Source organism: Dreissena polymorpha, chromosome 4, assembly GCF_020536995.1.
Source record: "Dreissena polymorpha isolate Duluth1 chromosome 4, UMN_Dpol_1.0, whole genome shotgun sequence".
In the NCBI taxonomy this organism is placed as follows: domain Eukaryota; kingdom Metazoa; phylum Mollusca; class Bivalvia; order Myida; family Dreissenidae; genus Dreissena; species Dreissena polymorpha.
Window position 1 is genome coordinate 89,165,794 of NC_068358.1, and position 27,228 is coordinate 89,193,021.

Below are 27,228 nucleotides of genomic sequence, written 5' to 3' on the forward strand. Positions count from 1 at the left end.
CTATTTTGTACACGCGTCGTTAGATTAGCTAATATGATTTTCGTAGAATAATACACGGTAACCAATGAGATTTTTCAAAAATTAGTTGTGAGGTCGAAATTCTGCTAGCCTAATTTACATTGGTCAATTGAAAGCATAGTATCGCCCCTTTTTTACACGACATCACATACAAAGGAGTGTCAAGAAAATCCCCATGCTTCTTATATGATATCATTATGAAATCGATGCCGCGGTAATATTGCCACTAACTACGGTGTGCCAAAAGGCTTAACATACTTGTTTAGTAAATACTATATTTTAAACGTCCTAAATGTATTTGAATATCAACATTCTGGAGTGTCGATCTTATATGCATACATAATGATTACCTTTGATATGAATATAAATTAACAAATGTAGATACATATGTAAATAAATGCTGATTATTAACAAATGCGCCAATAACCCTTATTTGGTTGCCAATAAAATACTAAGGCTAATTAACACTGTTCGGGGATAAATGACAATGTCCACTTTTAAACTGAACACTTATCAAAGGGTGTGAAACGCCAATATTTGCGGACCGCAAGTTTTGTTCGATTAAAGATTTATTTCAATAAACAATTCGAGATTAACATGAACAAAGAAGGGACACTTGGGACCATGTTAAGAGTTAAACAAATGCGATTCATTGAATTTACGTTGTATATAAAGCAACTATCCTTAAATGAAATAAATAATACATATCTGTTTAAAAAAAGTCGCGAATTTAGCGTAGACATGAATTTGCATTGTATGTTTATATCCGACTTATATTTAAATAAAGGTATTATTGATGCGGAGTTTGGAGAATGATATTTGCCCGATTACAAACTCACGAAAAGTGTTCCTGGTCGCGTTATATTATGGGTTTTTGTAACATGAGCAGTTAACCTGATGATTTACTGAATGTATGATGAAGACGATCTATTGAATGTCTACAGTAAACTTTACCATCTGTGTACGTTACATTTCAATCAACAGCATGGTGTTTTAAGACGATTGTGCAATAAGAAAAAACTTAAATGTTAACCACAATCCTTGTTTATTATAATCCCGGATAAATGGGTATCACGAGAATTTAGTCTTGCTTAAATTCATATAGTAAGCTGTAATAAATTATCATTTTACCAGAATGTTATTGTTTGTTATTATGGCAGTATGCATTTATAAAGGTAATACATTGACATAACGTGTACTCGACTACAATAACTTTATTTTGTACTGAACTATCAAATGACTTTAAATATATTCAGTTTTATATGTTTTTTATTAGATTGAAAATATCAATGTATAGGATCATTGTAAGTCTAATAAAATACAGAGCACATACTATACTATCATACTAGTAATTCTAGTACTACCGTACAACATTTCTCCGCGAAATGTTCCATACCACAAAATTATTTCAAAATAAGAAATACAAATGACGTATGATATTTTTAATAAATGAGTGTTAGAGAAACAACTCGGCCGCTGTCGGAGCGGAAATGTCGTTGAAAGAATCATTCGATGTTTAAGCAATTCTGAACGTTAATGCTTTTACTGTAATTTATTTTCGAGATGTTATATGCTTGATAAAATGATTTACTTTTATGATTCGGCGAATGTTTAATTACACACTTAAATGTTTACATTTTTACCAGTCAGGAAAATCAAAATGTAATTATGACTTAATAGTTAAGATAACGTTTGCGCTAATGCGAATTCATTTTATTTAACACAACGATTTTATTGCTCAGTAAGCTATGATTACTTTTATACAGTTATATTGCGACAGAACAGCTGAATGTGTCGACCATCGTGCTACAAATCGCTCAGCTGTTTTATGGGATAATTGAGATGCAGCAGACCACCTTTATCGAGATTGAAGAATGTCGTAGTGTATTTGTTCAGTAAGGTGAACGATAGTTACCAGTTTGGAGAAGATATTTGTTTTTGATAACGCAATAGCGACTTGCAACATTATTTTTGTGAATGATGAAGCAGTCATTCGATGAATAAAATCGTGCAAGTCATTGTTATGACACAACGTAGAGTGGGTTATACAAGTATCAATTGTATTTAAGTGTAAAAAATAATCCCATAAGAGAGTTATTTTTTAAGTTTTAGTTCATTATGTGTTCGGGTGTTTTATACATAAAACGAATGTTTTGCGTACATTATTTCATTGAGTATTTGTCCTCTTAAGTATACTATTTAAGCATGTAGAATATTATGTCAACACAATTATCGATATATACCTAAGTTAGCTCAGCGTTGATAATAAATAGAATGTGTACGATGCACACAATGTGAACGATAAAAATGATTCTTATACATCACAGATGTGCTATGTAATTATTTATTAAACATTAGTTTCGCTAAATGAAAATTTGAGGGATCTAAACAAAAACATTCATAAACATGTGTTATAGATTGCGTCGAATAAAACACACCTTGTTTGAATAAGAAATGCAAAAAACGAAATTTATAGAGTTCATCAGTTAAATTATATAACGTAATTTGGAAATTACTTAAGACAAAAAAACTAGATATTTTATTGATTAATATGTTTATATATATTTTTACGAACTTTGCAAACAGTCATCTCATTTACCATTGGGTTATTCGAACAAACTCACAGAAGAAAATGTACCGATAAGCGTATCTGTTTTAACAAAGATTAAGAAAAAAAGATAGAACGAAACAATACTCAAATAACACAGATAGAAAGAACAAGAAGCAAAAACATGAAAACTTGTATAATTTGAACACTGATTAAAATAATTTCTTTTTCTAAATGGACCATTAACAATACAATCACATGTATATATGTATAGCAAAGCATTACAAATTAAATGCAAAATTTGATATAACTGTTAATTCGATTATTTAAGGTATTTGAATTATCATTAAAACGGCGTGTAATAAAGTGCGTTTGTCATTTTAGGTCGCCGTGGTGTAATGGATAGGGTGTCCGCCTAGCGATTGGGAGGTCATGTGAGCGTTCTTTAGATCTCTCCCAAAGATACCAAGTACTGGTTCTAGGCCCAGGAAACGGACTCGAGAGCGTTTATATAAGCCTAAGGCCTCGATTCAATCGAGCTTAAATAAATAGGTTTAAATTTGATTATATATACAACGTATATACATGTCTGATTTTTCCGATGAAAGCTGTTTTTTATCAATACGTGCAGATATTTGTACCTGGTATATATCCAAATTACTCATTCGAAAGCAACAGTACGCATATGACCAAATGTGATGACGACAAAGTAAGTCAATCTCCAACTTTGCCTCGAAATGTGCTGACCGCCAGTCTCGACCAATCCTATCAATTTACACTTTCATATCGTTTACGGAAAAGCACGTTCTCTTAAGATTTCATATTAATACTTCGTTCTTCATATGTGATTGAGGACGTTGAAATTTAATCGTTTGAAATGCAGCACTATGCTGGTAACAATATTTACTTTCTAAACCCAAAATTGTTTGAAACTGAAACCCAACTTTCGGAATGACATACGCACTTTATTACACGCCGTTTTAATGTCAATTCAAATACCTTAAATTGTTACTCAGTAACTATTGCATTTTCTGCAAAATCGTTGGATACACATCATAAAAAGTACTAGTGACTTATATAAAATGGCACGAATCTTTGATCATATTATAATCAACATGTTTCAATAGTTACCGAGTTTTCTCTCTATAAATTAAGATACTGTCGTAGTCTTAAACGCTTACATATCTATGTGTGTAGTAGCATCATTTCATCAACAATACATATTAAGTCTGAATGACAGCAATCGCCGTGATGCAAATATGTTTTCCCTTAAATTACTGTCTACACGTTGGTTTCATAAATTAGGTTAATGCTTTGAGTATTATAACGATCGCAATTGATCAGTAACTTGATAGAAAAGGGTTTAAATGATTACTAATCATGAGACCTACACATCATTCAATTGGTCCTGTCTGATCAATCTCTGTTGTTTGGATATAAATTAAACTGCCAAGCACAATTGTTTATTCAATATGTTTAGATTGAAGTAGCAATTATTCGAATGCATCAGTTGGGTTTATTGCTGTAAGGCAAGAAATAGTTTTGCAGCTTTATTGCTTTTCATTTTGCAGGATTCGCTTCGCGAATTCGTGAATTCGTTCTAAATATATATAGTTTTATTTTCCATTAGAGTTGATAGTGACTTTACTCCTTAATGAAAAATTAAGAATATACCAACTTACAATTTTACTGTAATAGAAACAATGTTTATATGGAATCGGTAAGGATAAAATATATACACACAATCTAGGGTGCGTGTTTGTATATCGAACTGTGTTGAATTTATAGCAATACCTATTTTCTGAAACAAATATAGTGACATATTTGTCACTAATCGTTTTGCTACGTTCAAACGTAAACATTAAAAGTAAAAGCAGAGTATTATCAACATGAGATTATTTATTAAGGGTCCTTTACTTGACTCGAGTGATAAATGGAAATGATTTGTTTGTTATTTATTTGAGCCTTATGTACGTTCGTTAGAAATTAGAAGTTAATGATATGTGACATTATTAAGTTAAACTATTGATTATCATAATTGTTTTCTGTATTATTCAATTTATCAAAGCTGATCTATACAATACATACATTTCAAATAAACGCATACATAACGTAGTTACTCGATTTGTATTACTGCATATACAAGTATTGAAATCGCATTATTTAAGATTCAACAGCACTTTTATTTGACCATCATTTGGACTTTTAATCTATCTACCACCCACGATCACTTCATTTTTGTAATGTAATAAGCCTCGAATATTATTCTGATAGTTTTTGCTTTCAAGTTATATAAAATGCATATGACTGTCAATGAAATTTCGTTTAATCGAAACATCAACGAAACGCAAAATTGTATTAAATTAGTACTGGTCTTATACTTTTACAAATCTATAAATAATATTAATATATGTACGCCTTTTTCTAAAGTTTTAAAGAGTATCAAAAGCGACACCACAGTGTTGGAGTCACATAAAGAGCTCTATTCTATTTATGCTACACTATTCGTATTGCATGTGGTTATGTTGAACTCAATCAACATTTTTTTTAATCCGCGACCTGTGTGATGATTTCTTCTCATTAGTATTCATTACTTGGCACTAAAACGGGACGGGCATAACGTTTTTGTAAATGTGCTATGACTTGAAAATTGTATTAATGTATTGTATAATACTGGTTGCTTCACGATAAGCTTTAATTATTAATCGCGTTATGCAAATGGTTCAATGAATCAGCTAATATAATAAACGCAAAATATAATTAAGTACTGTAAAGAGTCCTTAAACATATGAAATATTAATATTTAGAATGTAGACTTATATTTTAAAGTTTCTTAGTCTACGCAGTGATGTAAAATAAATATGTTTACAATATCTACACATGTCGTAAGACTATGGCTGAATACGTTACGTCAAATGGACAGTGTATACATGGAATGCGCACATCAAATAAATGAGTTTAGGCCAGCATATTAGCTAAATACGTTTCATCGACTAAGGCATTCAGCATTCATGCCATATGCGTGCCAATGAATGAGCAAACACAACATTAACAGTGTTTCGCATCATATGTATAATGTCATTTCTTCATCATACTGGCAATACGTATATTGATCGTGTATTGCACGAATTGGAGGCAAATTAAGCAATTATTGAGAAATCGTGATGCTTTTCTTGGAACAATACATGTAATTAGGATCGGCAAAAATATGCAATTCATTAATACTTAAATGTCAAATAATAGATACGACGAATTATGTATAATTCTCAATTTGAACGGTGTGTGCGTTTAACAGTTATATAAAAAAATATCGAGCATTACTAGTTGATATTTTGAATTTTTTAAATTTGAATCATCCCAAGGTTCACATCAAATTCGAAAAAAATTGAAATTCAATATTAAGTATGTGATTACATCAGTGCATTTAATATTACTGCGACTTCGATAATATTACAGATAATGCGTAACTGTTCATCGTCACTTAATTGACTACCATTTATATTGGTGTTTGCTAAAACCATTGCTAGTTATGTAAAAAGAACGTTATCTAACGATTTAACAAAGTATGCATGAACATTTATAGTTTTGATAAATCATTAAATTATGTTCAAATAATTTGTGCACCCACGTTTATGTACTTAAAGTGCAAGATTATCAAACAGTTCATACTTACTGATATTCTAGTTTACTCAGTAATCGTCTGTTCCAGTACAGATTACTCTAGAATTTTCTATATTCAATGGGCTTTATAATCGAAAATGCACGGGAGTAACATTGCATGTGTCTGCAACAGAAGCTATAACAGCATAATTAGCAAAATAACAAATGCTGTGTTGTGTATCATATAAAGGCTATGCGTAATGTTTACAGTCTGACCAAAGAATCTACTACAAACTTCGCCCGACTAGTTTTCATAATCCACACCATTTGTTAACGATTAACTTAAATGCCAAATACATTAACGACCAATTGGAGAACATAATACACACATTATGAGTAAATTATAGTGCGACTCATGTCAAAGATAAAATGGCGCACATTATTTCTAAATATTGTGTGTGATCGTATGATAAATTATTGTATTATATATGATAGCTTTACATTTTTGGGCCATAAACTGTTGATTCTTTGAATTAATGCACGTGGGAATTAGTTTTTCAACTTATTGCTAAAAGGCCCTTGCATAATTTGACATACTATTAAATATATGTATTTGACATGTATTTGGCATAACTTGGACAGAAATACATATATTGTATATTAAACGCCATCATTTGTTACACATGTGTATTGCGATTCAGCAGTTAATTTTCACATTGGCATATGCTCATGTGCATTTAGACCGATTTAAAAGTCATAGTAATCTTGTAAAATATTTCAATTATTATGGAACACAGATGTTATATAATCACATTACAATACTCTCGTGTAAAGCATTTTATTTAAGTAATAAATTACAGAGATTAACACAAAGTATTACAAAAGGTGTAAATAGTTCTTATTAACGCCATTAATAGAGATAAGCCATACTGCACAACTTAAGTTTTTTTTTTATCGCTCGATCTTCTTTTGAGCAACATTGACATGAAAAAGTGCTCAAGAATTGCAAAAAAAGGCCAACGTTCACAATTCGTTCAAATGAAATTTCGGCATATATGTTACTATTAAAAGATTTGATAAAATTAGCATGCAATTGGTACAGGGTTTACGCACTGAACATGTGTGTATCGTCATGTCACCTATTTTTGCGATGTGCGCGCACAGATTGCTCCGTGTAACATTTTCTGGGAATCGTGAAAAAGAAATTTTTACAATAAATCAAATCCATGAAAGTATTGTATTTACCCTAGCGCAGTGGTTTACAATTTATGTGCAAGGTTTATGAAAAGAACCGAAAAACATTATTGGAGTATGCAGCATGCATTTCGATTATTTCAGTTGAAGGAAGATTTGGAAATTCAATTATACTAGTTTTTTGCTTATTTTAGTCGTGTCTGTATTTATGTTTTAGCGCTGTGATGTAAATCAACAACATACTCGGAACGCATGCATGTCACGTCATCACGAGAGCCGCGTTCTTAATGTAAACCAAGTGATCGAAAGTAGACTATGCTCGAAATAAGGAAATCGTACGATAACCCATCCTTCCACGTAGCAAAAGATACTATCATTTGATCTTGACCGCATTTCAGTGCGTCGTCCAAAAAGTTGCTATAAACGTTTTGGAGTCTTCAGTGGGAATATATTTTCTAACAACACTTAAATTAGCGACTAGTTGTATTTTCATCGCTTTGCGGGATATTTATGACGATAGCCGTGAATTGCGTGTGTACTGAGTTTATATGAACAACCTAAACTTGACAACCTATTTGGTAGCTAATAGTTGCAACGTAAAAATTCAAATGTGTATGTAATCAAACAAAATATTTTGAAAGCAAGTCGTTTGAAATGCATAACAGAAGTAGGATTGTATCGTTTTGTGTATAATCTCAGGATACACTGTACTTAGTCGTTAGGTCCTCAACATACGCATGCGAACATCTAGACCGCAACGATGCTGTTAAGAATTTGATGATATTCTTCATAACTACCATGTGTTTATCTTAATACGAATGATAAATAAAAGCTAATGTTAACAACCGGATAACAAATTCCACGTCCACATTGATGTTATCGACAGAGAATAATCTTGCTAATCCGTTTAGAGTGAAATATAAAAAAGCGCGTATATCCGTTTACATACCATACCAGTAACGTTGGAAATAAGATTTCAATAATCTGATTACGATGAATCACGATTTATGGGCTATATATTTTCAATAGCTACTGCGAATATTTTTTTCAAGGGATGTTGATTATAAATCACAACATATTTCAGTTCCACTTTTGGTATGTTTGTTTCATATTTAGTCATTCTGGTAACCTTTCGGCAGCAGAATGTGAACGATTCGTGTAGGTAACAACATGACATGGTACAATCCAAGATAAGTTTCCATGGAACGTTGTGAGGTTAATTTGGAACAACCCATATTATGCACACAGAACAGGAAACATTCCGATATGATAGCTGAACAACAACCTATAAATACTACCGGAAATAGTGAAGTTTCATGTGTAGTAAATGAACTTTTTACGTATTGTTTTACGAGTTTAATCAGTGGTAAAATAAATACCAATTCAAAAAAGGCGCGGAGTTCATGCTTTTTTTATTTACATTACATATATGTTATTAAAGAGTTTTGTTTCAATCTGTCTGTTAATTTGTATATTGCCGTACGTTGAGCACCTTGTAGTGATCAAAAGAAGTATTCCTGGTAATGGAACTCGCGTGCTAATTTGATATATAAATTATAAAGTGAGTTTAACATGGATCTTTTGGTAGCACTGTATTATGCAACTTATGTACCACCTAAACCAATACGTAACTACGCCCTTTAAACATTTTTTGCCCAAATGTGTGTCGCCAGTACGATAAACTTAGGATCTTCACACCCCGGGTGTACTATCATAAGAAAGCACGTTATTAAGTCGGTAGATTTTCACCAAAAGCCTTTAAATAGGTTGACCTTTAACATAGTATCATCATTTATTGACTTTCTACTTATAGGTATTTTGTTGAAGCAAATAAGTGTCGTTAATAATCTTTAATGGTTAATAATCAGGGGTGAAATTCCTTTACAGCCTAGATGTTATCGGTTTGACTTTGGCTCGGCTTATGATGCCTTATCCCTTATGTCATACCAGATATTTGGAACCTTGGAACAAAGTAAATGTAAATTTGTACATGCCATATTAATAGTGTTATAAATCACATGTTTCACAGATGTTCCTATTTAATAATGTTATTGTGATGTGGACTGTTATTATTTACAAATTTTGATTTACACCTACCCCACACACACATACACACACACGCGCGCACCCACGCACGCGCACACACAAACATGCGATTGCGCTCATCCAGTGATAAGTGAATTATTAATTGATGTTTGTAATTTGAACACTGTAATTAATTATATTCAACACGTATGTCTGTAAAATTATCATGTATTTGTATACGACGATATGATTAAGTCAAATAAATATTCTGTTCTGTTCTGTACAAAAAAACAAAACAAGAACAAACTGTTGATTGCATTAAGTATGCTAATGTTTTGTCCTGTACAACATCAATGATGGGTATGGTCAATATATATATATATATATATATATATATATATATATATATATATATATATATATATATATATATATATATATATATATATTGCATAAAGTCATTCACATAGTAAATTCAAGACCATTTTGGTATAATAATTGTTAAATAATTTGTAATATCTTTACTTTAGTAATTGTTTATTAAGTCTAATATATCATATATTTATGTCCACTTAATAAATGTATTATTAAGAAGCCGTTGTTATCCATTTAATTAATACGTAAACAATGCATGTAATTATCCGCCGTCCCCGATTGTTCATTACACTCTTATGCCGTATCCGATTAGGAACCTTTACTTACCGGCCTGACTAAAATTGTTTTAGGTGACATTTGGACTGAAACTTTTTCTACAATTTCTGCAAAGGTTTACTTTACAGTTAAAAGACACCTCCTCTTCTGTTAGCTTTAGTTTTGATGATATGAAGGCAACATGATGATGGATGTGTTACCTGAGAACTCCATCCAGGACAAGTTTTCTAACGTTTGCTTTAAACATTTCTATGTCAAATAGTACTGCAGGTGCATTATTCGCTACTTAAACCTTTACCAATAAAAAACCATGCTCTTTTTTTTTAAAGCCGCGTGTTAAATATTGCAATATGTACGCGAATACGTACGTACTTTTGTAATATCTCCGCGAGTTAAACCAATACTCGCATGTATGTTTAATGTTGGTTTATAAGGTCGAAAGACGATTTCCTAACAGCACGGCTCGGACGTCACCTGTATGCGGCTTAATTCTGCGAACATGTTCTTATCTAGTTAGGCAGTTTTCTATTATCGAATTTTTGAATAGACACACGAATAAAAAAATGTACGTAGAGAATACACAGCGTAATAATCGAACAGGCATATAAACGTACACAGAGACATTGTTAAGTATACCGGTGATATAGAGAATACTATGTTAGTGTGATTGTGAACTTTAATTTATCCCATTCGTGAAGAAAGGTTTACATGGCGAGGTTTGCCGAGCCTTGTAAGCCTTTCTGAGACGAGTGGGATAAATTTAAGTATACAATCACACGTACATGGTATTCTATTTATCCTACAGTATATTTTATTTAATTTGTTCCTGATGCAATCAAAATAGTAGTCTTTAATTGATAAATTAAAGCAAAAACACATTTCGTAGTAATATTAATTGGGATCTTTCCCGTTTACGGAACTCGAAATAGTCCACGCTCAAGAGTAACGAGACAAAATATCGCTATACGCCTCGATTCAAATTTAATCAGCGTTCCAAATGTTGCACACTCAAGTAGAACACAGACATTTCTTGTTTCACCACTGTAAAATACCAAAAAACAAAAACGGCTGCCATCTTGAAATTTACAAAATGTGTAGACACAGCTACGTACAGCATGATTCAGCATTTATCCCCGCCGATATTGTTAATTTAAGTCTATTAACAACTCTTCTTTTACACACTTTTTACTAACTGACATACAAAGTAAAACATCTACTGGTTATTGTTCTACTCACCGAAGTTGTGTAATAACCATGTTTAATTTCGTAACGTTTAATTTGCTTCCATGACTAGTTAAAATTCTGGACACATTTATTTTCTTCATCGTTATCCATATTTTCCAATTTAAAGCACTGGATATAAGCAGACAATTTTTTGTGGATAGACATTCTTTGATCGACTGACGAAGGGACGACTTATTTATCAAAGAAATTACCCTTTTAATTCAACATCAATTTCCTTCGAAAAGTGAAAGAACAATTCACTGACACTTTTCTTAAATTTAATCCATCAATTGTTCAACAAAACATCGCGTTATTCGATTTCATTCGACATTTTAACGAAATCGAAAATGCAGTCTCGCAAGTTTCATTCCAGTTTTATATCCAAACACTGTTATTCAAATTCATAATATTATAATAATCAATCGTAAACACACACACTTGTTAACTCGTTAAACGAATGCGTACCCTTTGACCTGAATGACGCAATCAGGGGTGAAAGTCCCTATGTACATGTTCTAAAAATATCTGTGGGATAAACCTTATCTAAAAATATCTGTGGAGAAAACTTATCTTTTCTTTAAGAGTCGTATTGTTTTCTATAAAATCATTTAGCTGTAGGATAAAATGAACAATCAGACGTACTTATATTGATCCCGATTTCAAATACATCATTTATACGACTAAATACACGTTTATATAGCGATGTCAATAGGCATTGCAAAGCTTTTCACTTCTCATCTTTGGTGTGTTTTTACACTGAAATATATGTGTAACTAGTTATGAATGTCGTCACTTTTATAAATGTAAATGTTTATAGTGTCATATAAATAGAACTAGCTACATGTTTGACTCAAACCGTTTATACAGAGATCATTTCGATCATATTTTATTATTAAGCACACATACCGGGGTATTTGTTCTTTAGATATAAAAGCATTAACTTATAAACACGTTTTTGTGATTAATAAATAAAACTTATACAGAGAAAAGACATATACAATTTATTGTAATTAGAACGTTATTTATATTACTTATCACGTACGATACGCAATATTAATCTTTTACAAAGTATATAATCAACTCGTTAATAGCAATTGCGAACCTGCGAAGATTAATTATATCGTTTTTGTTATTTTCCTAAATATATTACACTTAACAACAAAGATCAGTAGAATTGGGAGTAGTTAGAGGGAGCAGTAAGATATTTCAAATACAGATAAACATATAAGCCACTACACGGCTCTAAGGATTCAGTTAGCATATATTTTATTACATTCCATAAAGTGGGGAATCCTTTCATTTTCAGTCATTTAATTTTATAATGATTTGCAATCCACCTCACACATGCGCCATGCATTAGAAATATTCCGTAGCAAATACTTATTATTATGAGCTGTTTCTTATAATGAAACAATGAAGCATAGCTTGTGCGTCAAGTGGATGTTCACCACAACAAAACTATTATGTTGACTTGAATAATAAAGGAATCTGCAAAAGAAACTCATTCACATTTAAATACACGGATTTGAGTATTGCATATTGTTACCTAACCATTTAAATATTTTGGGAGTACATCACTTGTTGTCTTCACTTAATATATCAGTTGATATGAAGACCTCAACAATTGCGGCAAGCGATAATTATACGAGATGTCAGTACCAACCAAGCGAAACATTGTTGCCCACTATGATGTTACCAGAACGACTGCAGTTCCAATTTCATACCCTAAGTGCATTTGTGAATATGGGAAATTAGACCATACTATGATAGTTAAGTTAAATATGAAATTCCTTCATTGAAATAGTTTGATCATTTTGTAAGACGGATGGTGTGAATCAAGTGTTGTAAACTTAGAGTACGCACCTCATCAGTTGAGCTATATTCGAAAGATATAGTCAGCACAAAACTGTTGATTAGTGTTGCGAGCGTCCTCGATATCAATCTAAACAACACGTTCTTACACATTCCCATGAATGATATGTGTTTAAGACTTTAACATTGTCTTATCGTCTTATTTACGTTTTGATACACTCAGTTTGTGATTTTTAACTTCTGCTAATAGTGATAACACTGCTTAGCTAATTGTGATAAACTAACACGCATTTGTTAGGGGGTTTTGGGTTGTCGTTAATGATTTTTTTTTTTCATAAATGCTGTGTTTGACACAGCGTATACACATTCACTAGCAATAGTTAATTGGTTTTGTTTAAAAGAACAAATGCACGTGTTGCTGCTATTTGTTTATATTAAATACACTTGAAGAACATTTTTGATCCAATATTAACATGCATGGTGGAAAAACAAATCCGGCGAAGATAAGAAAAAAAACGTTGGTTTTATTAGCGAGCCATCATTTCGTTTTCGTATACAGTTGGATACAGTTTCTCATTCCTGGCACCTGCTAGATATTCACTGTTTTCTGTTGTATACTCAAATCCATTTTATAAGTCGCCGTGGTGTAGTGGATATGGTGTCCGCCTAACGACCGGGAGGTCACGGGTTCGATCCCCACCGTGGGAGCGTTCTTTAGATCTCCCCCAAAGACACCAAGTACTAGTTCTAGGCACAGGACACGGACTCGAGAGCATTTATATAAGCCTAATGATTTCGATGCAATCGAGCTAAAATAAATAGGTTTAAACTAAATCCATTTTGAAAGCGCTTTTCCAAATATTAAGCTTATTATGATAACATTTGTGTGACGAGTCTTTGAACACAATGCTATTAGGCTAGATTTCGATTTCAATTTTACAGATAATACACTCTTGTGTGTGTTTTGCAGTACACTAATGAGATGGAAAAAAAAGTTAAAATATTAAATAAAGACCCAGTTCTAGAAATAGTTTGCATTCATGTCTGAATACATTACAATAAAATATATCTGAATGATGATGTGTTTGATGAATACATTTTACAGCAGTCGGTTTAGTAAATAACATATATTCAAACACAATAATACGTTTAAACCAATTGCAGAGAACGAAATTGTTTACATCTGTTTTATTCAATGTGCATATTAACAAAGCATGATGTAAGCAAGTTGAAAGACATCACATAAGAAAGTTCTTGAGTGCACTGTGGGAATATATATTTCGCATTCAATGCTGTGGAGTTATGCCGATCTCTGTGTTATCATATTCTTAATGCTTGTACTAGGTAACTTCAAGGATACTTTTTTTGCAGTTAACAAAGGCTAGTCATGGTCAATGCATTTCGCTTAGACTGGAGTTTCGTTTAGAAGAATAAAGAAAAGATCATTAAAACAAAACATCAATTGACAACAGAGAGTTGCGTGTCTGATTAGCCTGTTTGGACTGTAGTCTTGGATCCCAGTTGGCGACACTTTACGCACATTAATTAAGCTTGGTTTGCCTGGAGCGGGCCTCAATTATATTGCCATTTGGTGCGTATGAATACTATACATATATATATACTGGGGAAACTTTATCTTGATATATTTTTATTTAATGACAAGAAAGTCCAGGATAACTGAAACTCGTTTAAACAAAACGTTATTTATCAGTCTCATACCTTATGCATAGTTCATCTGTACAACAGTGACGTTTAAAAGCTAAAATAAATGAAGTAAATAAAGTGGATGGAGTCTTTTGTTGCGTATTGTGCAAAACGTTGGCTTTAACATAAAACCACAAATCTCCATAGCGCATTAATCAGTAAAAGGTTCATGCTAAAACAACACAAACGGATACGTATGTTGTGACAACATTAATATTGTAGCTGTCGGTTTTTTAATCGTTCTCGTGCAAAACCTGCTATCAATTCTACTGGGTACAAGCATCCAAACAGTATTATAGTCGCATTAACAATCAAAACTGCATTACTGAATTTGCAAACATGACTGTGTATGAGCCCATACTGAATAACAAAGTGGACATTCTAATAGCTAAAGAAGTACTTTCTGTTTTGTATGTTCTGGGTCATGCTATTACTACGTTTAGGATTCTGTCCTGATTTAATACTAATATAACACTTCTTATTTGGTCACTTATTAATACGTTGCAGTAGATAAACGCCATGGCACTATTTTTATGCAATTACATTACGTTATACCCGCTACTTTTAATCAGTCATTTTCTGATATAATGTGTTCGAATGTACGACATCAAACTATAACTGGATGGAATTGGACGATATGACGAATGATTTCATAATAGTGTGTATGAATAAAAGGATAAGTATTGACGTATAGAAAATGAAAACAGTTTTTGTTGACGATTTTATCAAACATGCATGGTATTTTAGATAAACGCCTATTACAATCCATGCTAGATAATAATAAGGAAATTAACCTCCTCTGACATGGTTCAGAGTTTGTGCAAGGCTTGTATATATCAGTCAACGTCCAGCAAACAGCGCATGATAGTACATGCATGGAATGTTGCCTTAGTATCAACAAAGGTAACTCTTATAGCGTCGGGTTTGTCATAGCTTTATGGGGTTCCACAACATGAAAACGATAAGAATGTATTGTTATTTTTCTCGAAATTAATTTGTTGAATACTTACAACTATAAATCAATATAATGTAATCGTTCGACAGAAACCGTATTTACGGTATTGAGTTAAGCACACTTTGATACTTTTTTAACACAACCCTTTCAAACTTGAATATCTCAGTAATGAGTTCAGATTTTGATTTAAAATTGCTCATGTGATCATTTGACTATATTCTGTGCAACATAATGATACAATCTTTGACCATCGGGCGCTTTTGCACAAAAGGTAGGTGTGGTTTTATCTTTTTGCACGTGAAAATGGTGAAATGCGATATGATTATCATTTTATTTCAATATCCTCATTTGTGGTGGCTTGATACACCAGGAAAGCATATCATTAAAAAAAATTAAAAAGCAATATATCTCGTATTAAATTTCAGGAGCGCAACAGCGCAATTGGAATGTCTCCGCACTAGCTCAAGCATGCGATCGTCACGGATGAATGAATTTTATCATATGCTTGCACATCGTGAAGTCAAATGATCACATGTGCAATTTTAAATCAAAATATTAACTTATAATTAAAATATTTAAGTTTGAACAATGCTGCGTTTGAAAAGTCATAAAGTGTTGTACAACGCTATAATTCCAATTTAATATCAATTTCATAATTCTCGATGAGTTTGAACACCAGGAAAACATAGCATTAATTAGAAAAACGATATGGCTGGTATGAATATTCATGAGCGCAATGTTATAAGCCAATCTGTCATTAAGACGTGTAAGTTATTGCGTTTTACTTTTCACGTTATTATTTTAAGATGTACTATTTTGAGAATTTTACTTTTTCAGTGCTATTTTTAATTTGTTACGTTTGATATTTAAATGTTGATGAATTTCAATTTAATTTACATGAAGTATTAGATATTTGTTGAATTAGTCTGAGTTCAAATTCCAACAAAATCCGTTCTAAAATAAGGGAGCTGTTTTTATTTTAATACGTTTTGCATTAGTAAAGTCACCAAGTGTACACATTTACAATATTTTCTTCTGGAAACAAATCCCGAATAAAATACAAACTAATTCCCATATCTTAGCCGCTGGTATATTAACCTAAAGCTCAAATACACGCGATTCCATGTAACACTGGCTTGTAGTTTGAGGCCAGGCATGTATCGTTGTATGCAATAACCATATAAACAGTATGGATTCACTGACGGCTGCGCGACTAGAATAGACAATAAGGAGTTGTGATAGATGTATTTATTGTATTCTAGACAGTGCCAATATATTGGGGATTCACTGTTCAAGATAGCTTACATCGTATTTTAGACGCCAATATAAGGCTTATGTGTTATCATATTAGTATGTTACTTACTGATTACAACGTGCTTAATTGCTTGACTTGAGACTCCATAAAATTGCATCAGTTTAAATTAAAGATGGATGCTATTAATTTATAGTATAAATACTTAACTTATTATATGCCTTATTGCTCAAGTGATTTTTACATATACTTGCTAAGATTTGACCGAGGTCATTCAATCATATTTCGTTGGTTAAATTATTGTGTTAAAGACATACAGTAGATATTTTTATTTCGAGCAGAAAGATATTGAAATATAAATAGTTTCGTTTAAAACATAATTTAGAACATGCATGCTTTCGAATCTTATAACTGATTCTATAATGTTCTATCCTATAGATTATATATTTTCATTTGCAGGAGATATGCGAACTCTTTTGGTTTTCTTTGATGCCACATGTTGTTTTTAATGACTATGTTACTTGGTCCGATTTCCTAAACAATCAATCTATGCAAACAAGAATCGTATTATTTCATCACTTTCAAAACTATTTTTAAATATTTATGTTTTAAGCCTGTAATGTGACTCTGATGTGATAACGGAAATGGTTTGTCCGAGAGAGTTTTGGAGCCTAGCAAAAGATCAATATTAAAGATGCTGCTGTTCAGAGATTTTAATAAAGACTGAGAAATCCCACGCTTGCATTGGACAGGATTACTTGTTGTTTGGCTGAAAATCCCAAGTGCGTGCTTAAATTACTGGCTTGTATAATTCAGGAGAGATAATGATCAAAACTGGCTTAAATCTAAGTGAACAAATCAAGAGGGATATTGAGATGGTATGAGGCCAGAGATGCGACGAGGATAATTATGAAATTAGGATAATTCAAATGATGGAGTTCAATTTTCATATGATTTAAGTAGTAATACTTAGTTCATATTCTCTAAACGGTCAGTTTTATTTAGTCATATAATATTTATTTTTATGAGACATTGGATCGGTTTTCATTTTTAAAACTAGTGTATCTATTGGTTGTATGAATTTGAGAGATATATCGTTAATATATAGTGATTATATCTCTAAACATTGACGTTGACTGACTAGAAGGGATCAAAATTAACTATCTAACTAACTAACTAATAAACTAACTTATTGACACCTCACTAACTAACAAGCTATATAAAAATATTACGTCTAAAATATGTTCGTGTTCTTTGATTACCATTCTGAATTCAATCGTTTCCATTTAAAAGTGTATTGCTATGCTTGTTATGTGTATTATTACATGAGACATTAAAACGCTTACGTTATATACAAACACATACTTAGATTTATTATTATTATTATTATTATTATTATTATTATTATTATTATTATTATTATTGTTATTATTATTATGACTATTTTTATTATTATTTTTTTTTATTAGTCTGAAGTTTCGAAATCGCCCTTGTCAATAGCATTGTTTCTTGTCAATTGTATTTGACAAACCGCAAAAGTCACCGCTAGAATGGCATTGGACATAAGTTTGAATACCAGCTCCAACGATGGACGTATAAATCACATATTGTAGTATATCATGAATGAATAAATAATAAAATTGTAATGCTACACTTTATGCTTCAAATAACGTTCTACGATATAAGCAGACTAATGACGTCCGTGAGGCCTTAGTGCTTTTAAGTTACTGTGAAGTTTTTGCAGTCCATTGTTCATGAACGAATAAGATATTTTTGCTTATACTATATACTTATATGTGTTTTATGACATTATTAAGAATTTTTCCTTACATATCGACGGTAAACCGTTAAATTGATGTTTTATATTATTAGCAAGCGCTATTGGTTTCATCATATCCATATGCTTCAAAATGAACGGTTTGACCGATCAAATGATAGAACCAAAGTGCATATTTGTATTCGACAGGTTTACTGTTGTATTATCATTCTGTTTGTTTTATTATAGTAGGATGTCAAAGCGATTGTGAATTGTATTGAGAATCACTATCGGTGCTTTAAGTGTTTACAGTAAACATTTTGACCGTACATTGTAATGTCGTTCAAGTGTGTAATTGGTAACATCCTGATCCTGAAGTACACAATAGAACGGCTTGCACTGACAAGCTAATAAAATAATAATAAGTGCCCATTATAATAAATCAAACAATGTCTATCTTTAGTAATCATTTCGTATGTACTACTATATTACAGCCCATTGCGGGATTATACTTGTTTTGAATGAATGTACTTGTTGTACCCTTTACAAGCACATTGCGCGCATTATAGAAGGAATGTGAACTTGATCATGACAAATGAAGGATCCTCTTTGTTTATGTTTCATCATGAAATTACTGCTTAAAATGAAGTACGTACAGTCAAACACGTTGATTTGGCGTGTACACATCATTAACAGCTACAAGATATGTATATAGATGCTAATTTCCCAAAACAAATCAATTCATGTGAGTTGTTTACGAGTTTTAAAGCGCTGTCTTACTTTTTGAAAGCATTAAAAAAATTGGAGAAATTAAACTTCTTTTGTCTTGCTGACTTTTAATAAGTCCGTCAGATATTTAAACAATTGTATTAAAAGGCGTCAACATGATTGTCGATGTTTTGAGAATCCAGGACACCGCTTGCGTGTTTTTTACTATTTGTAAGCCTATTTATCGGTATGTTGAAGCCATAAAGGATTCTATGTGGGAAGAAAGTTCAGATAAAAAGAAGGCTACTCAGCTGCTACACGCAGACGTATTCGGATGTTCGCAACAAAAACTATTTTGATTTGTTGTACAGTTGCGGAATGTCAAACATAAAGCAATTAAGAACACTATTACGTTGTTGAAACGATTATATCTGAATTGTTTACAGGTTTAACCTATAAGATAAAATCGATTCTATTTCCAGGCTTTTTTTATTTTAGTAGTAGTAATGTTTGTTGTTTATACTATTCGTTTTGAAACATATTGATATTTGATAATATTGCATGGTTCCTTTATTCCGAGCAACACAAAAAATGTATATTCATGATATTTATATCCGTTGCATGGTTCTTGGTCAAATGGTTTCTAATTACCATGTAAATTAAACAAAAACTCATTTATGCTACGCCATGTATGTGTAATGTGGTGATACTTAATTGTATATTTGTTTGGTGCCTTTCTATGTTTTGCCTAATTTCAAAATAGCTATCTAATTCAACACTGACCCAGTCTTAAAGTATTAATTTCCGCTTCTAGCCAAGATCGATTATTCGTTTATTTTTCATAGCCTCATTTGCATTATGACGTGACTAAATGTTCGCATATTCAGTTTTCAACAACAGATAACGCATTGGTCTAAAACACCTCTACAATATTTAACGATTTAACGATTGCTGCCGACCAAAACCGATGCTATTTGAAATGCATCTTTCCATAAATTTAGAGCAGAATACGAGGCAATTTGAATTCGGCGTTGTTTTTCTTTATACATAAAATCTGAACCACGTTCCCATTATAATACACGCGGAAAAAACATTCAGAATTTTACAAAATTAATACCAACTTAATTTTTTTCGTTTACATTAATACATTAAAATCGGTATGAAAATATTTGGACTACACAATATATACAATGTAGCATGCACTAAGTATACATCATCGAAAAACAAATTACACAGGTACGTTAAAACGCCCATGTATTGTTACGGTACGCTGCCAAACAATTACTTTAACAGACCGCTAGTTTGGAAAACACAATTACATGTGTTCAAAATCAGTTACTATGCGCATATTGGTACTGGTAATAAATATCTCATGTTATAACAAACTTTTAAATAGGTTTTCTAATACGCTTTGTTTATAAATGTCACTTGTAAACGCAACAAAAGACGAAATGCATCATTTATATACATAATATCGTATTATTATGTGACATAAATGTATTTAGTTGTAGCATTTTTTCTGACATCCCTTTAGGTGCCAAGCGATATTTCCCGACTTGAGGAAATTTCTTATTTATATAATGCAATTATACAATCTGACTATAACATCTTATAATTCGCTTTAGTTTAATAATTAGCTTTTTTTTTTATCTATATCATATTTAAATAATTAATCAGCACACTAGTGTGAATTGTAAATTTATATCGTACTTGAATGCTACAAATACAACTCGTTCAACGCATAGTCACATATGTCACTATATCGCTTTATTGCACCCATTTTTTTCGATTGACAAACACTGAAGGAAATACTTCATTGAGATTGGATTCGACTGTCCATGTTTATTCTCGCCTCTATTAATCTTCACCAAGATAATAACGGAATTTATATATAAGTAAGAGCACCTTGCATTGTTAAGAGTAGTATATACCTATGTGCGTGTGTTAGCGCGTGTGTCTGATTTTATGTGCAGTCAACTTTTGTTGTTATAGCTATATAGAAAATAGTTGTGTGTAGGACTCATGTTGTATTGTATTTCTTTAGCGTTTAAAAATTGAAAAAATACGACTAAAACCACTTCAATTAAATGTCCCGCTGGCCCTTATTAAAAAATGAAAAGTTCCTTGCACAAAATGAAAAGTGTGGTATATATAATTGCTTAGCAGGTAATTGTCCGCGTTTCTCACCTATACGATGGCAATATGATTACTGACACATGAAAGTATACAGAAGTAGTTGATGAATGGAATATTGTTCCAACGCAACGAGTAATCAATCATTGGTCAGCAAAGACACTTGAGTTTAATGAGCCCAAATCAACAATTAATTGTCTGGTAGGGTTGACATCGAAGACTGTACCTATACTGTATTATGCTGATTCAATTTGTGTAGTAAGTATCCTCGAGTGCCCACTTTCGACGCATCTAAGCAGTCGGTTAAAGTTTTGTTGCTCAAAATAGGGATTAGGTTATTAATATTGTTATTTAATATCAAATTTACCTTTTATTTACACTATTTAATTTCAATTGATTGTGTTATTAACCAAACTTTGTTGATAAATGACACGAGCTAAGTCTACTGTAACGGCGGCCATCTTGTTGAGAGTGCCCGGTAACGACGCATCTGATTGGTTACCTGATTTCAATGTAAACATCACTCCTGTGGAGACTGAATGCATGAAACATTAACTCAGGATTGTTGTACTTACATTTGTTTCACTGTTAAAGCAACCTGGATCTGAAATTAATGAAATCAATTGGGGTTTTGAATTTTATTCATGTCAATTATAACAATTTTTGAACAAGTTCAAGTTACTCTTCACCAACACAGTGAGGACACATGAAGATATCACCTCTCCTTACAACCCGGAGTTTAGTACAATATATGAGATGAACCCAGTGTCCACACGCAGAACACTGCACCCATTTCACAAAGACCAGTGAAGAACTCTGCCGTACAGCACTGGGTGTGAATAGGCTGCATACACAGCACACCTCTGTTTCATCCTCATCCCCTGATGATTCTTCTACCGGTATAGCAGGGACAGGTGACACTGCCTTAACTGTTCCAGTTGTACGGTCAACTTCTGGATCATTGTCTTTTTATTTTTTCCCTCTTCATGATCCTGAATTTTTTTAATTATTACATCCTCGGTAATTGGCTTTCCACTGACCACTGAACTTAGGTATTTCCTCTTTTTTGTTGCTTGTTTCTTGGATATGATGTTTCTTCTTTGTTGCAGAAAAATTGGGAGACTTCCGTTTCTGAGGCTTGGATGATTGATTGAAGAGAACTGGTTTCTTGTTGAAGGGCCTCTGATGGCTTGAACACTGAGGAATCTATAGCATTTGGATCATATGGGTAAATGCCGGTCCTGCGAAAGGATGCCTGCATATTATTTGGTGACAGTGCTTGTGAATATGCCTTGCTTCCAAGTGCACACACATTGAAGCGTGTTATACTTTGCCCACAGTTGTCGCGCATGAACTTGTGACAAACAGAGCTGTAGATCCTTTCGAATGGCCCAAAACAACCAACATCTAGAGGCTGCAAAACATGGCTCGTGTGTGCTGGCAGAACAAACAGGATAAAGTTCTGTGACTTGGCCCAATCAATCAACCCCAAATTAATGTGAGACTTATGACCATCAAAGAGAATCAGAACAGGATTGTCCAGACAACGTTCAGGTAAGTATTTGAGCAGGTGTTGCTCAAGATACCTTTTGAACACAGCACTATTACTCCACCCGGACTCAGTGACTGTACCATCAACTCCATGACCACCACCATCTAATAATTCCGACTTCATCCGTAACCCTGGAAATACAAAGAATGGTGGAACACTGTTACCCATGGCATTTCCGCAACCAATGACTGTGATGAGGGTTCTTGAACCAAATGTGACTTCTTGTGGCTGAGATTCGCAGCTTGCAACCACTGAAGGGGGTTTATGGGAAGTGGACAAGCCTTTTCATCAACATTGTATATCCGTTCTGGCTTATGCTTTAGATCATACTTGTCCATGATGTTGCCCAGTTCAGTATAATATACTGACACGGATTCCTTGTTGGTGGCTTTGGCACGTTAAATCTCAAGCCCACGAGGCTTCAACACTTTCAGCTCTGGCCATCGTTTCATAAACAGCCTGAAACACTTAAGTGTGAACGGATGCTTCTTGTCCCGTTTTCCAAGAAATATCGCATATTCAATGGCCATGTCAACAACTTATGCCCGACTGTAACCATATCCACAGCTTGCCATTAATTTTAGATGGTCTGTCAAGTGTGCCTCTTCCTCCTGAGATAATGTAGGTGGTGGTCCAGAATGTGTTGCCTCCGGATTTACTCTGCCATTCAACCTGTGTCGCAGTGAGGCTTCTGGGATGCCATACTATCTGGCAGTTGTTCTAATATGGGCCCCTGTCAGCAACACCTTTTCATAGGCTGTGTTAATGGAAGTAGGTGAATAGCACCTTTACTTCTTTTGTGGGACCTACAAATAGTAATAAATGAAAATAAGTAATAAACCTGACATGCAATTACCAACATGAACGCTTGCTAGTTACAATTATATTTAGCATAACAAAAAAAAAATCTGGACTTCACATCGCATTTAACGCGTACACCTTTTCCAGAGTGAAAATTAGTCTATTTATACGATGTTCTGTCACATGACAGTCACGTGACTTAAGAATGAAAATAGTGAGCTTTCGCAGACGATACGGATGCATTTTCCCACGGTCTTATTTGCAAAGAAAATTTGTAGTAAAGTGTTCAAAAGTTTTGCATTACGTAAAATACACAAAAATACATCAATTTTAAAACAATCAACCATAACTAACCTTTGAACCAGCTATTTTCCACATTTCTATGAACAACTCTAACAAAATCGTCGTAGCGTAAAGTCTGATAGTGTATGACGTCAACGGATGTCGCTTATGTATCAAAATGAGGCAAAACAAAAATGGCGTCGAAATAGGGCAGCGTCATTTCGGGTCACTCGACGATACACATATTTTGTCAATATAACTTCACATGGTCGGCATTTAATGAAACATAAAACTCTACGAATGAAATCGCCAATACATAATTCGTTCTTTCTTTTATACATATTAATACTATAGTTTTAAACAAAACAAATACATATATGCCATCAACATGGTAATAATGCGTAGGCGAAAAGAAAATGTATGTGTATCAGAGAAGAAATAACAAATATCAATTTGGTGGGTCAATCAAACTTTCTCTGTTTAATAATTTTTTAGTGTTGAATGTTCACACATAAAGGATTTTATTATACACTCATTGCACTTGTTCGACCAGTGTAATGGCCTACCTGTAAAGATATGGAATGTGTCTTGCAACATAATCACCGACAACGACATGCATTATTATGGTTTCCTAGCGTTTACAGGAAATATGGAACGGTTTTAATAGCAGAGGCAGCATTCCATGCCTGGTCAGACGGTTGTGTATTGATATTCCTAGCTGGTACGGATCGCATATGCATTGTCGGCTTAATTCAAGAAATGTACAGATCCGATCGGCATTGGCAATTACAACAGGATAGCTTGGATTGCAACCCTATAATTTGTTCTCAATAAAATATTCCCGAACAAATCATTCGAAGACGCATCAAAGGCGGTCACAACAAAACTGACATATGTTGTTTTTTTCTTCGCACAAACTATTTCAATATCACTTATAATTTGGAGTTAAAAACAATTAAGAACGTTATCCATTTATTGTATACAGATACTGTTCATGCAATTGTATTTGAGAATTTATTCAACGACAAACGCCAAACAGTTTAACTACGCAATTTATTATCTTAAAGGTTTGGCATAATAATGTCAAGGCTGGGATCAATTGTCTTATACAGGTTCCCCGGAGAACGGCGGGAAATTTAAGTACATAATGTCTATCCCCCGGGACAAGCGGGAAGTGTGTTCGTGGAAACTATGCCTATGCCTTTGTTCCAAGGCCAGAGTAAAAACCAGAGATACAATTTCACTGAAAGTAAAATAACTGTGGAAAACTGTACCCGAAAACAACCAATATTAACAAAAGTTTATTGATCAAAGTCTAGCAAATTCTCTAAAACTGCTACAGTCAAGTACGCAGGAACCTGTTGTCTGGGGCCGAACTAAGTAGACCATTGGACAGACCATTGGACAAACTGACGGTGTGCCGTACGCTGTTAAGTCCCAGCCATGACGATGTGGGTTTCTAATGGAGCTCGTTATTCTCGACAACACTGGAATATAACAAAAGTCTGGCAAGCATCGTGTTACAATAAAAAATTAAGTGGGAGGGTGGGTGGTAAATGTAAACTTGTAAACCATAGCGCGACCTACCCTGTGATGAGACAAGCTAGTAAAAGAGCGTCAATTTGCACGGGCAGTGGTTTTATACTTAGTGGACGAGTCTATATGTAAGAGTAGACTGGGTAGGATGGGTTATAAAATTGGGGTTTAGGTTTCAGGAAAATAGCATTTGCGTTGAATAAGACAGTTTATTCTTGAGCGAATAATCATTATTATTTAAGTATGCATTTCATATAATAAATTACATTCAGTTGTCTCCTTTCGTTTAAAAAAAATATAAGGAAAAGCATCCTAGATAAATTTTGATATTTAAGGGTAACACGTTGATAGGCAAAAACTGTCATCAACGAAACAAGTTAAATACGTTTAACTATAAACTTATCATCATTCATAATCACTTGAGCTTAGTTGATTTTCGGACAAGATCTGAAAACTTATAACAATTGTTTCTCCTTTTTAATGATGTCCTAGATATGCTATATAAAATAAGAACAATTATGACAAAGTGCAAATTATTTCCAAAATAGTTAAAGAGGTTCCAATGAAGCTCATTTGATGAACGCATTTCCCGAACATAATTTGTTATAGTAATGGCTTTCTTTTGTGTTTCCGGGACTTCTTCGGAGGGGCAACGGAAGCTTTAATTAGTTTCATTCAATGGCGTGTTCTCACACAATGGGTTCAAATTATCTACTTCAGGAGTGTTATTTATATTTCCAAGACCAAAAACAGGGAAAGTGAAAGTTTGCGGCCATGCGTATTGACATGTTAGAAGCATAAGTCAAAGCCGTTGTGAAGTGTAATATGCTTTTTCTGGCATTCGTGTATATTTAAAATAACACTGTATGTACTTGCGGTGTACTGTTATCACCATTGACATATGTTCGTCTGTCTGTCCGACGATGTTATCCTATAACATTTAAACGTGCATGAATTGTTCCTTGTGATATGAAGCCGTGTTTCGGCAATATTATTAGAACAGATCATAGCTGGTTTTTTTCACTGTTCCCTTTGGATCTGTTGCTGGTATACTCTTACAATAGTGATCATGTTATGTATAAACGTCTTGTTCAAGAAAGTCCTTACATATTTTCAACCATCCTGTGGAAGACAATTTCGTTTGCAATATCCATCGCCTGGATTCTTTCAGTTAATCTCCCTTTTTAACTTCAATATGGAATTTCTATTGCATGATTATAACAAAAATTTCATACATAAAAAAAGGTGGTGTCATGGGATTTTGGCATTTATTTACCAAGCCTTACTTATATGATGATGCATTTTGATTTTTATTTGTATCACCCGTAAAAACAAAACTTATTTATACCAACACCCTATACAAACGCTTAATTCTTCAAGGGATCGCAGTGGTTATTTATGTTATCTGTACATAAGATACAAACAAAACAAATTAAAATGCAAATACATGTTGACCCATCCAAAAACAGCCATACTC

At 33.1% G+C, this 27,228-nt stretch overlaps 1 protein-coding gene across 3 annotated transcripts in view; it reads left to right on the forward strand.

Annotated features, from left to right (window-relative positions):
* Nucleotides 1-27,228, forward strand: part of LOC127876852 (neural cell adhesion molecule 1-like) — a 207,117-nt gene that overhangs the window by 67,897 nt on the left and 111,992 nt on the right. The gene's annotated exons all lie outside the window — the stretch shown is intronic.